This window comes from Leptonychotes weddellii, chromosome 2, assembly GCF_054177405.1.
Source record: "Leptonychotes weddellii isolate Sample4059 chromosome 2, ASM5417740v2, whole genome shotgun sequence".
NCBI lineage: Eukaryota > Metazoa > Chordata > Mammalia > Carnivora > Phocidae > Leptonychotes > Leptonychotes weddellii.
The window spans coordinates 56,917,683-56,928,937 of NC_138370.1; the positions used below are offsets into that span (position 1 = coordinate 56,917,683).

The window sequence follows — 11,255 nt, forward strand, 5'->3', positions numbered from 1 at the left end:
AGCCATGGGTCCATTTTATATATATGAGATGACAGTCTCTAACTACTATTAAATATCAATGTTCCCTCCCAAGAAGGGAAAAGAAATTCCAATTTTTTTGATCAAAAAAATGTGTAGTCTTGGAAGGACTCTACATAAATGGTCATGTGTGTAACCTGTAGAAAATTAAGCTATTTTAAATTTACAGACTACAAGCAATTGAACCCAAATGTCTATTCTCTGTACTACATTTCAGCTAATATTGCAGAACTAATGACAGTTTTAAAAGTTGCTATTATTAATTCGGCCTACTGTAGCAAGATACCTTAAGTTACAATAAAATCTTAGGAAATACGACTGAATAATATCTGTTATAGAAATACCCCCCCCCTTCAAAATAACAAGCAACTCTCTCTGTGACAGACAAATAATATAAGAATTGTGAAAACCCACTTTATGTACTGTATCTCTTGGTCCGCTGTCCGGCCATTCTGTCATGCTCTGCTCTGTTTTCCCATACTCAGTGGCAATACCTCCCCCCCAGAGGGTCAGCAGGATTACAGTCTGTAAAAAGGGAGCAGATAGAGAGAAGAACTTTAGAAATGATTGGTGCTGGACTCCAATTATCTTTTAATATGTCCAAGCAAATAACTCCTTAACTGTTAATATTACAGTGATAGATTCTGGTCCAAAATGTAACCTTTGGAGACTTGAATGGGTATTCTGGTGTAAAAGTGGTATTAAGGAAGAATACACCACCCTCAAACACAGATCCTGGAGGCCCGAGAATGGTGGATCTCCATTCATAGATGTCACCACCTTTTGGGACCAGCACTGAAGTGAGGTGGAAGGTCTGAAGTGATGTCTGTCAGTTCCTTCTGAATCCTGTTGACACTGGTTTGAAGTTTTTGCTCATTCTGACTTTACTGTCATCTTGCGGGTGTTTGTTTCTTTCTTGGTTTGCTGGTTGGAGGATGAATATGAGGAGGAGCTGATGCTGTCCCTCGAATCCTCATCCCACATAGCGAACCCTCCCCCACCCCATCCCGCAAACAGTCCCTCTCTTTGTGTCTGGCTCCTCCTTCCTGCCTTGCTGCCACTGGGGGGAGGCAGCTGTTGAGGGCGTAGCCACTCCTGTCTTTCTCTCCTGGGAGTGAAGCACAAGTCAAATTAAGTGATTCTCAAGCAAATATCATTTCATAATATTAAAGTAAGAAAATACTATTTTAAATTACATGAGAGATAATAAGGGACTATCACTAACCAAGTGAGTTTTGTTTTTTTTTTAAGATTTTATTTATTTATTCATGAGAGACAGAGAGAGAGAGGCAGAAGGAGAAGCAGACTCCCAAGGAGCAGGGAGCCCGATGCGGGACTCGATCCCAGGACCCTGAGATCATGACCTGAGCCGAAGGCAGACGCTTAACCATCTGAGGCACCCAGGCGCCCCCACGTGAGTTTTGACTGTGGTTTGAGGGCCAGGAAATCTATACAATGAATATCATTTTATTTAATAAATAAATAAAATGCCGAAAGTATAAAAATATTTAGCATGAAATTTATTGAGGTGTTTGCTAAATTCAACTACTGAAAGTATTTTGATAGAAAATTTGAAGTTAGAAAAAAGGTATTTTAAGACATGTAAAATAGTAAATGTAAATTATACATCAAAATTATGTCAATTCTAAGTATAATCTTCAGATTTTCTTATAAGAAGAAATGTCTCAAAATGATAGTCACAAAAGATAGGTATCTTTCAGTAAAGCTTCTTACTCGTTTTTAAAAAATGGCAAATCTATAATTACCTAAATTGATTTGATTGGAGCGGCTACTGGCATTAATAAACTGGAATTGTTTGCAATTATTTATGATTTTTAACAAATTATTATCAACTGTAGAAATAAACTATAATCCCTAAAGTTTTTAGTATGCCATTTATCACTGCTTGATTTTTTGGATAAGTGAGTGATGACTCTAGTCTCACAGAGATGACATACTGAGAATAAAAAAGACATCAACTAATTTCCAACATCTCAGATGATCCCTAAGGAGCATCAGTAAAATTGAGTGTTTTCTAAGCACTGTCACCAGATGTAGAATTTAGGAAGATGGAACTGAGAACTGACAGTCAATTAGAAGCTCAAGGACAGTATGATATGATACATCTGCTGATTATAGGGGGCTTAACACTAATGTGGAATAAGTGGTTGATATCAGAGTGTGATGGAATGACAACTGTTAAATATTACCAAAGAAATGGTCTCTTTTCAAGGAAGCCTACGCTGCAAAAAAAAAAAAAAAAAAAAAAATCAGTTGAGTCTTAATTTTTGTCAGTACAGTTAGAAAAAAAGACATTCAGAATTCTTTAAAGCATAGAGCTGTGCAAGACATATATTAACTACATGATTGGGCAGAAAAGATAGAAAATTTGGCACCTCCAATATCAGATCTCTTTGTTGAAAGAAAATTTTACTCATAGTCTTTTTAAAGCATTATAAAAGTTTACAATTGAGTTGAATATAGTGATATATTAAAAAAAGAATGAATATTATATTAGCTTATTTGAAGGCAATGGAAGCTTTGGAGAAAAACAAAGCGCTGATAATATTTTAACTGTAATATCATAGAAAACAAAAGTAGTCTCATAAAAGTACAGGACATGTTTTTGGATGAGTGATTGAAAGGAGCTTTTAAAAAGAATAATGAAAGATATTGCTTCAGTGATTGAATTTACTCTTTAAACTAGCGTTATTTTTTATTCCTATCTAATATGTTCCATCCATAGTTATAGGTGATAATACATGAGCTGTCACTTGAAGAAAAAGTGGGACAGTCAACATACAATGTCATTGAATTTAGGGAATTCTAGGCAGAGGAAATAGCATTTACAAAGATAAGGAGGTATGGAATAAACGAGTATATTTTGGAGTAGACTATAGGATGAGAGATTCAGGGATCAAATTAAGATAGAAATAAAAGCTAAGTAGTCTAGGAACTGATCATAATGGATTTTGTTTTTATATATCAGATATAATACAATTTTCCTTAAAAAGTATCAAAAAAAATAAATGTTACGAGGTATTTTACATAATAATGATTGCAATATAGAAATTTGTTTCAAGAAGTTTGAAGTAAGAAACCCGCAAATAAAAAGAGCAGTTAAAAAGAGATTATATCATCCATGTTATAGCTAAACATGTGTTGAGCAAACACTGTTACACTGTAAATAGAAAAAAAGTGCAAGACATTCGGATGAGGCATTTGGGATGACTCATTATCCAATTCGTGATATATTAAGGCTAAAGAAGCGTAATTACAATAATTTTTCAAATTTTTATGATTTTTAAGTAATATGGCTGAATAAAAAATATAAAAAATATAAAAAATAAGCATTTGGAAGAGGAACAATGATTTCAGTATGGATAAGGTTTAAATTGCTAATTTAAGATATCTAATTGGGAATAATAAGTAACAAAAATTTTAGAAGTCATGAGAAAAAAAGTTTTGATAGTCATTAGTATATTTGTGTTCTGTTTTAGTTAACTTTCGCTGTATAATATTCTAAAACTTAGTGGCTTAAAGCAATTTAAGCAGTTATTTAGCTCATGTATTTATTTGCAGGTTAGAAAACCATCTAGGTGGTTCTTACTGGGTGATTCTTACTAGTCTCAGCTGGGCTCACTTCATGTATCTTCAGTCAGCTGGTGGATTGGCTGTGGCTGGCTCATTAATAAATGTCGTTCACAAATGATACCTCAGAAAGCTTGGGCTACAGCCCCATGGTCTCACCCTTCAGCATGCTAGGCTAAGTATGTTCACAGGGTTTTAGAATTTTAACAGAGGGAGTAGAAATATACAAAGCCTTAACCCAAGAAGAAGCATACTACCACTTCACTGTACTTTATTTGTCAAACAAGGCCAGCAAAATTCAGGAGGTAAAGAGACTCTATTTCTTGGTAGTTGGAACTATTGCAGAGGGCCGGGAACAATATGGGACAATATTGGATAAATGCTGATAGAAAAGAGCAAGTTCAGTAATCTTTAAAAACAAAACAAGAAGGGACGCCTGGGTGGCTCAGTCGATAAAGCCACGGACCCTTGCCTTTGGCTCAGGTCATGATCTCCGAGTTGTGAGATCAAGCCCTGTATCAGGCTCTGCGCTGGGTGCAGAGCCTGCTTAAGATTTTCTCTTTCTCTGCCCCCCACCACTTGTGCGTGAGCGTGCGCACACACTCTCTTTCTCTCTTTGCCTCTCTTAAACAAAAACACAAAACAAGGAAAGGAATTTTTAATGTCATGTGGAAAGTTGAAACAATGAAGGAAATTAAAAACAGAAATGGTCAGATGCTTAGTGGGAATTCTATAAGAACATTTTTTAAGAATTGAAAATCAATATAATCTAAGATAATTTTGAAAATTCTTATTTTCATATTTATTTTATTTCCATTATCTCTACATTAGTGGTGGGCAAAGTAAAAATTTTGAAGAATAATATACATGACTTGTGAACACATTCTATGTATTGGAACTCATTCTTGTGCAATGTCATGCATATTCATGTATTTTCCTTCTTTCTTTCTTTCCTTTTTTTTTTTTTTCTACTTAAGTGTCATGATAATCAAACTACTTTATTGAATTCTTGGTAGTTGTCTCATGAAATGTAGTTTTATTTCTAATTTTATAAGCTTCTTATTATATCCTATTTTTCTATGTTTTTAAATAATCTAATCCCTTTTACACTGTTGGTGGGAATGCAAACTGGGGCAGCCACTCTGGGAAAGAGTATGGACGTTCCTCAAAAAGTTAAAAATAGAGCTACCCTATGACCCAGCAATTGCACTACTAGATATTCACCCCAAAGAATCAAATGTAGTGATCCGAAAGGGCACCTGCACCCCAGTGTTCATAGCAGCAATGTCCACAATAGTCAAACTATGGAAAGAGCCCAGATGTCCATCGAGAGATGAATGGCTAAAGAAGATATGGTATATATATACACACAATGGAATATTACTCAGACATCAAAAAAATGAAATCTTACCATTTGTAATGACATGGATGGAACTAGAGGTTATTATACTAAGTGAGATAAATGAATCAGAGAAAGGCAATTATCATATGATTTCACCCATATGTGGAATTTAAGAAACAAATCAGAAGATCATAAGGGAGGGAGGGAAAAATAGAATAAGATGAAATCAGAGAGGGAGGCAAACCATAAGAGATTCTTAATCATAGGAAAAAAACTGAGGGTTGCTAGAGGGTAGGAGCTGGGGGGATGGGGTAAATGAGTAATGGGCATTAAGGAGGGCACATGATGTAATGAGCACTGGGTGTTATATGCAACTAATGAATCACAGAACTCTACCTCTGAAATTAATAATATATTATATGTTAATTAATTTAATTTAAATTTAAAAAATCTAATACATTTTATATTTCAGAGAACTTTTAGCTTTGCAGAAAATAATGGGTGAAAATACAGAGACTCCCATATATGCTCTCTCCTTCCCTACACTGTTGTCTTTATTATTGTCTTGCATTAATATGGTTTAATATGGTGTACTTCTCACAAATAATGAGCTAATATTTATACATTATCAACTGAAGTCCACAGTTTACATTAAGGTTAACTCTTTGTGTTGTAGATTCCCTGTTTTTGTTTGGTTTTGTTTGTTTTACAAATGTGTAACGTATATCCACCATTACAGTATCTTACAGAAGAGTTTCACTGCCCTAAAAACCCACTGTGTTCCACCTATTCATCCTTCTCTCTCTCCTTCTGAACTCCTGGTCAACTATTGATCCTTTCACTGTCATATTAGTTTTGCCTTTTCCAGAAAATCATGCAGTTGGAATTATAGAGTACATAGCCTTTTCAAATTGGCTTCTTTGGCTTAGAAATATGTATTGAAGAATTCTGCGTATGTTTTTGTAACTTGATAGCTCATTTCTTTTTTAGTGCTGAATACTGTGCCATTGCCTAAAGCACCACGGCTTGCTTACCTCTTCACCTACTGAATCACGTCTTGGTTGCTTCCAAATATGGAAATTATGAATAATGCTGCTGCAAACATTCATGTGCAGATGTTTGTTTGGAGTTCAGTTTTCAGTTCATTTGGGTAAATATCAGCATGTGTGATTGCTGTATCGTAAATAGGGTTCCATTTAGTTTTGGTGATTGCTGTATCATAAATAGGGTTATATTTAGTTTTGAAAGAAACTGCCTGACTATTTTTTCACAGTGGCTTGTACCTTTCATCATTTCCTCCAGCAATGAGAGTTCTTGTTGCTCCACATATTCATCAGCATTTGTATTGCCAGTATTTTGAACTTTAGCTATTCTAATGGATGTGCTATAGTATCTAATTGTTTTGTTTTGTTTTTTTTAAATTTTGTTGTTTGTTTGTTTGTTTGGAGAGCAGAGGGAGGGGCAGAAGGAAAGAGAAAATCTCAAGCAGACTCCACGCTGAGCATGGAGCCTGATGCAAGGCTCGATCTCAGGACCCTGAGATCATGACCTGAGCCAAAACCAAGAGTCAGATGCTTAACAGAAACCCTAGTATCTAATTGTTAATATACAGTTCCTTAACAGCGTATGATGTTAAACATCTTTTCATATGCTTATTTGCCATGTGTAGATCTCTTTTTTGTGAGACGTCTCTTTGGATCTTTTGCTTGTTTATTATCTAAGCTGTTTGATTTCTTATTGCTGAGTTTAAACAGTTTGGGAAATTTTGAATATAAATCCTTTGCCAGATGTGTTTTGCAAATATTTATCTTATTATGTGTCTTATCTTTTTATTCTCATAACAGAAACTTTTCCTAGGCAGAGAATTTTTTTTTATCTTTTTTTTTTTATTCTTATGTTAATCCCCATACATTACATCATTAGTTTTAGATGAAGTGTTCCATGATTCATTGTTTGTGCGTAACACCCAGTGCTCCATGCAGAATGTGCCCTCCTCAATACCCATCACCAGATAAGCCTAGGCAGAGAATTTTAACAATAATGAAATCCAATATATCTTTCTTTTGCTTCATGGATTATGCTTTTGGTGTTGTATCTTAATTTGTCGCTGCCAAACCCAAGAATGTCTACCTAGTTTTTCTTCTGTTATATTCTAAGAGTTTTATATCTTTGTGTTTTACTTTTTGGTCTATGATCCATTTTGAGTTAATTTTTGTGAAAATTGTAAAGTCTGTGTCTAGAGTCATTGTTTTGCATGTTCAGTTGTTCTAGAACCATTTCTTGAAAAGACTACCTTTTTTCCCTCACTGAAGTGTTTTTGTTCCATTGTCAAATATCAGTTGGGTATATTTGTGGGGGCCAATTTCTGGGCTCTCATGGATCAATTTGTCTCTTATTTCACTAATACTACACTATTGATTACTGCAACTTTATAGTAAGTCTTGAATTCAGGTGGTTTCAGTACTCTGACTTTGTTCTTCTCCTTTAATTTTGTGCTAGCTATTCTGGGTCTTATGCCATTTACATAAGCATTAGAATCGGTTTGTTGGTATCCAGAAAATAACTTTCTAGGATTTTTTAAAAGATTTTACTTATTTATTTATTTATTTATTTATTTATTTATTTATTTGCGAGGAAGTGAAAGAGAGAGAGAGAGGGAGTGCACAAATGGGGGACAGATAGAAAGACAAGTAGATTCCATGCTGAGTGGAGAGCCAATGTGGAGCTCTATCTCAGGACCCCAAGATCATGACCTGAGCTGAAGTCAGACGTTCAACAGACTGAGCCACCCAGTCTCACCTCTAGGATTTTGATTGGGATTGTGTTGAATCTGCATATCAAATTGGGAAGAATTGACAGTCTTGAAAATATTTATTTTTTTCTACTCACAAACATAAATATTCTTAATTATTATCATTTGTATTTATTTACATCTTTGATTCTTTCATCAGGGTTTTATAGTTTTCTTCATACAGATCTTATACATGGTTTTGTTAGATTTATATCTGTTTTTCAGGTTGTTTATGTGAAAGTAAATGCTATTGTGTTTTTATTTTCTAGTTCTAATTGTTCATTGCTGGTATATAGGAAAGCAATTGACTATTCTATATTAACCTTGTATCTTTCAGCTTTGCTATAATGGCTTATTAGTTCCAGAAGTTATTTTTGTTGATACTGATTCTTAATGATTAGTTTTTTATTTTATTTATTTATTTATTTTTTAAGATTTTATTTATTTATTTGACAGAGAGAGACACAGAGAGAGAGGCAACACAAGCAGGGGGAGTGCGAGAGGGAGAAGCAGGCTTCCTGTGGAGCAGAAAGCCCGATGCGGGGCTCGATCCTAGGACCCTGGGATCATGACCTGAGCCGAAGGCAGATGCTTAACAACTGAGCCACCCAGGCACCCCTAAGATTTTATTTATTTGTTTGAGAAAGAGAGAGAGGCAAGAGAGCATAAGTTGGTGGGGGGAGGTAAAGGGAGAGGGAGAAGCAGACTCTCTGCTGAGCAGGGAGCCCGACTTGGGGCTGGATTCAGGACCCCAGGATCATGACCTGAGCTGAAGGCAGGCACTTAACTGCCTGAGCCACACAGGTGCCCCTATTCTTAATGATTTAATTAATAATGTTGATTCCCTAATAACTGGGTTGTCTGCTAGAAGAAAAAAATATATTATTTTTCACCAATCAGTATACATTTGTGTATTTTTCTTGCTTTATTGTACTATCTAAGACTTCCAGTATGATGTTGCACAGGAGAACTGAAAGGAGGGGGGCACTTTTGCTTTGCTCCTGATCTTAGGAGAATCTAGATCCTCATCTTTAAATATGGTGTGAGCTGTAGATTTTTTGTAGATATTCTTTTTTAAAAAAACTTTTGCTTTTTATTTTTTTAATTTTTATTTAAATTGCAGTTAGTTAACATACAGTATAATATTAGTTTCAGGTGTACAATACAGTGATTTAACACTTCTATACATCCTCGCAAGCACACTCCTAATCCCCATCAGCTATTACCCACATCCCCCCGACCTACTTCCCCTCTGGTAACCATCAGATTGTGTTCTCTATACCTAAGAGTCTGTTTCTTGCTTTTTCTCTCTCGCTCTTTTTTTTCCCTTTGCTCATTTATTTTGTTTCTTAAGTTCCACATATAAGTGAAATCATATGGTATCTGGTATTTGTTTTTCTCTGACTGACTTATTTCACTTAACAAAATTATACTCTCTAGCTCCATCCATGTCACTGCAAATGGCAGGATTTCACTCTTTTTTATGCTGAGTAGTATTCCATTGTATGGGGTGTCCATTCATCAGTCGATGGATACTTGGGCTCTTTCTGTAATTTGGCTATTGTAGATAAGATTGCTATAAACATCAGGATGCATGTATCCCTTTGAATTAGCATTTCTGTATTCTTTGAATAAATACGTGGTAGTACAATTTCTATATTGTAGGGCAGTTTCTGTTTTTTAAGTTTTTGAGGAAACTCCATACTCTTTTCCACAGTGGCATCAGTTTACATTCCCACCAACAATGCAAGAAGGTTCCGCTTTCTCCACATCCTTGCCAACGCTTGTTCTTTCTTGTAGTGTTCATATTAGCCATTCTGACAGGTGTGAGGTGATATCTCCTTGTAGTTTTGATTTGTATTTCCCTGATGATCAGTGTTGAGCATCTTTTCATGTTTCACTGGCTATCTGTGTGTCTTCTTTGGAAAAATGTCTATTCATGTCTTCTGCCCATTTTTTAATTGAATTATTTGTTTTTTGGTGTTGAGTTTTAGAAGTTCTTTATATATTTTGGATACTAACTCTGTATCAGATATGTCATTTGCAAATACTTTCTCCCATTTTATAGGTTGCTTTTTAGTTTTGTTGATTATTTCCTTTGCTGTGCAGAAGCTTTTTATCTTGATGAAGTCCCAATAATTCATTTTTGCTTTTGTTTCCCTAGCTGTTGGAGATGTATCTAGAAAGAAGTTGCTACTGCCGATGTCAAAGACATTAGTGCCTGTGTTCTCTAGGATTTTGATGGTTTCTTGTCTCACATTTAGGTCTTCCATCCATTTTGAATTTATTTTTGTGTGTGGTGTAAGGAAATGCTCCAGTTTCATTCTTCTGCATGTTGCTGTCCAGTTTTCCCAACACCATTTGTTGAGGAGACTGTCTTTTCCTTTTTGGATATCCGTTCCTGCTTTGTCAAAGATTAACTGACCATATAGTTGTAGGTTCATTTCTGGGTTTTCTATTCTGTTCTATTGACTTATATGTCTATTTCTGTGCCAGTACCATACTGTTTTGGTCACCACAGATTTGTAATATAACTTGAAGTCTCGAATTGTGATGCCTCGAGCTTTGTTTTTCTTTTTTAAGGCTGTTTGGCTATTTGGGGTCTTTTTTGGTTCCATACAAATTTTAGGATTGCTTGTTCTAGTCCTGTGAAAAATGCTATTGACATTTTGATAGGGATTGAATTAAATGTGTAGGTTGCTTTGGACAGTATAGACATTTTAACAATATTTGTTCTTCTAATCCATGAATATGCAATGTTTTTCCATTTCTTTGTGTTGTCTTCAATTTCTTTCATCAGCGTTTAATACTTTTCAGAGTACAGGTGTTTCATCTCTTTGGTTAGGTTTATTCCTAGGTTTTTATTGTTTTGGTGCAACTATAAATGATATTCTTTGTCAAGTTGAGGAAGTTCCCTTCTATTCCTAGTTTGCTGAGTGTTCTCATCATAAAAGTGTGTTGGATGTTGTCATTTTTTTTTCCTGAATCTTTTGATATAATCATACAAAAATTTTTCTTTAGCCTATTGGTGTGATTTTTTTCACTTTTTTTTCATATGGTAAGTGCCCTTAACATGAGCTCTACCGTTTTGAAAAAATTTAAGTGTACAATACAGATATGTAGCTATAAACACTATGTTGTAAAGCAGATGCCCATAACTTATTCATCTTGTATATAACAATATAAAATATTATTCTGCTTCCCTTTGCAGATTGATTAAATAAGGAACACCGTGGAATTAGGGAGATTAGGATATTGGAGTGATCTAATTTAGGGACAATTGTAGCTTGATCCCTGAGCTGTAGTGAATATTATGAAGAAAAGGTGATGTAGAATATTTTTGGATCTATTTTGGAGTTAGTACTGACAGGGCATAATGGTTAATTTTATGTGGATGTTAAGGAAAAGGGGGAATAAGAAAGATTTTTATAAAGATTTTTGTCTGAAAAAATAAAGATTTTTGTCTGAGCAATCAATGCCATCATGTGAAATGGAGAAGATTAGACAAGGAAC

General features: G+C 34.9%; 1 pseudogene; it reads right to left on the bottom strand.

The window, feature by feature from the left end:
• Nucleotides 1-433: 433 nt before the first annotated feature.
• LOC102743341 (ubiquitin-conjugating enzyme E2 E1 pseudogene) lies at nucleotides 434-1,002 on the bottom strand (annotated as a pseudogene).
• Nucleotides 1,003-11,255: the final 10,253 nt, after the last annotated feature.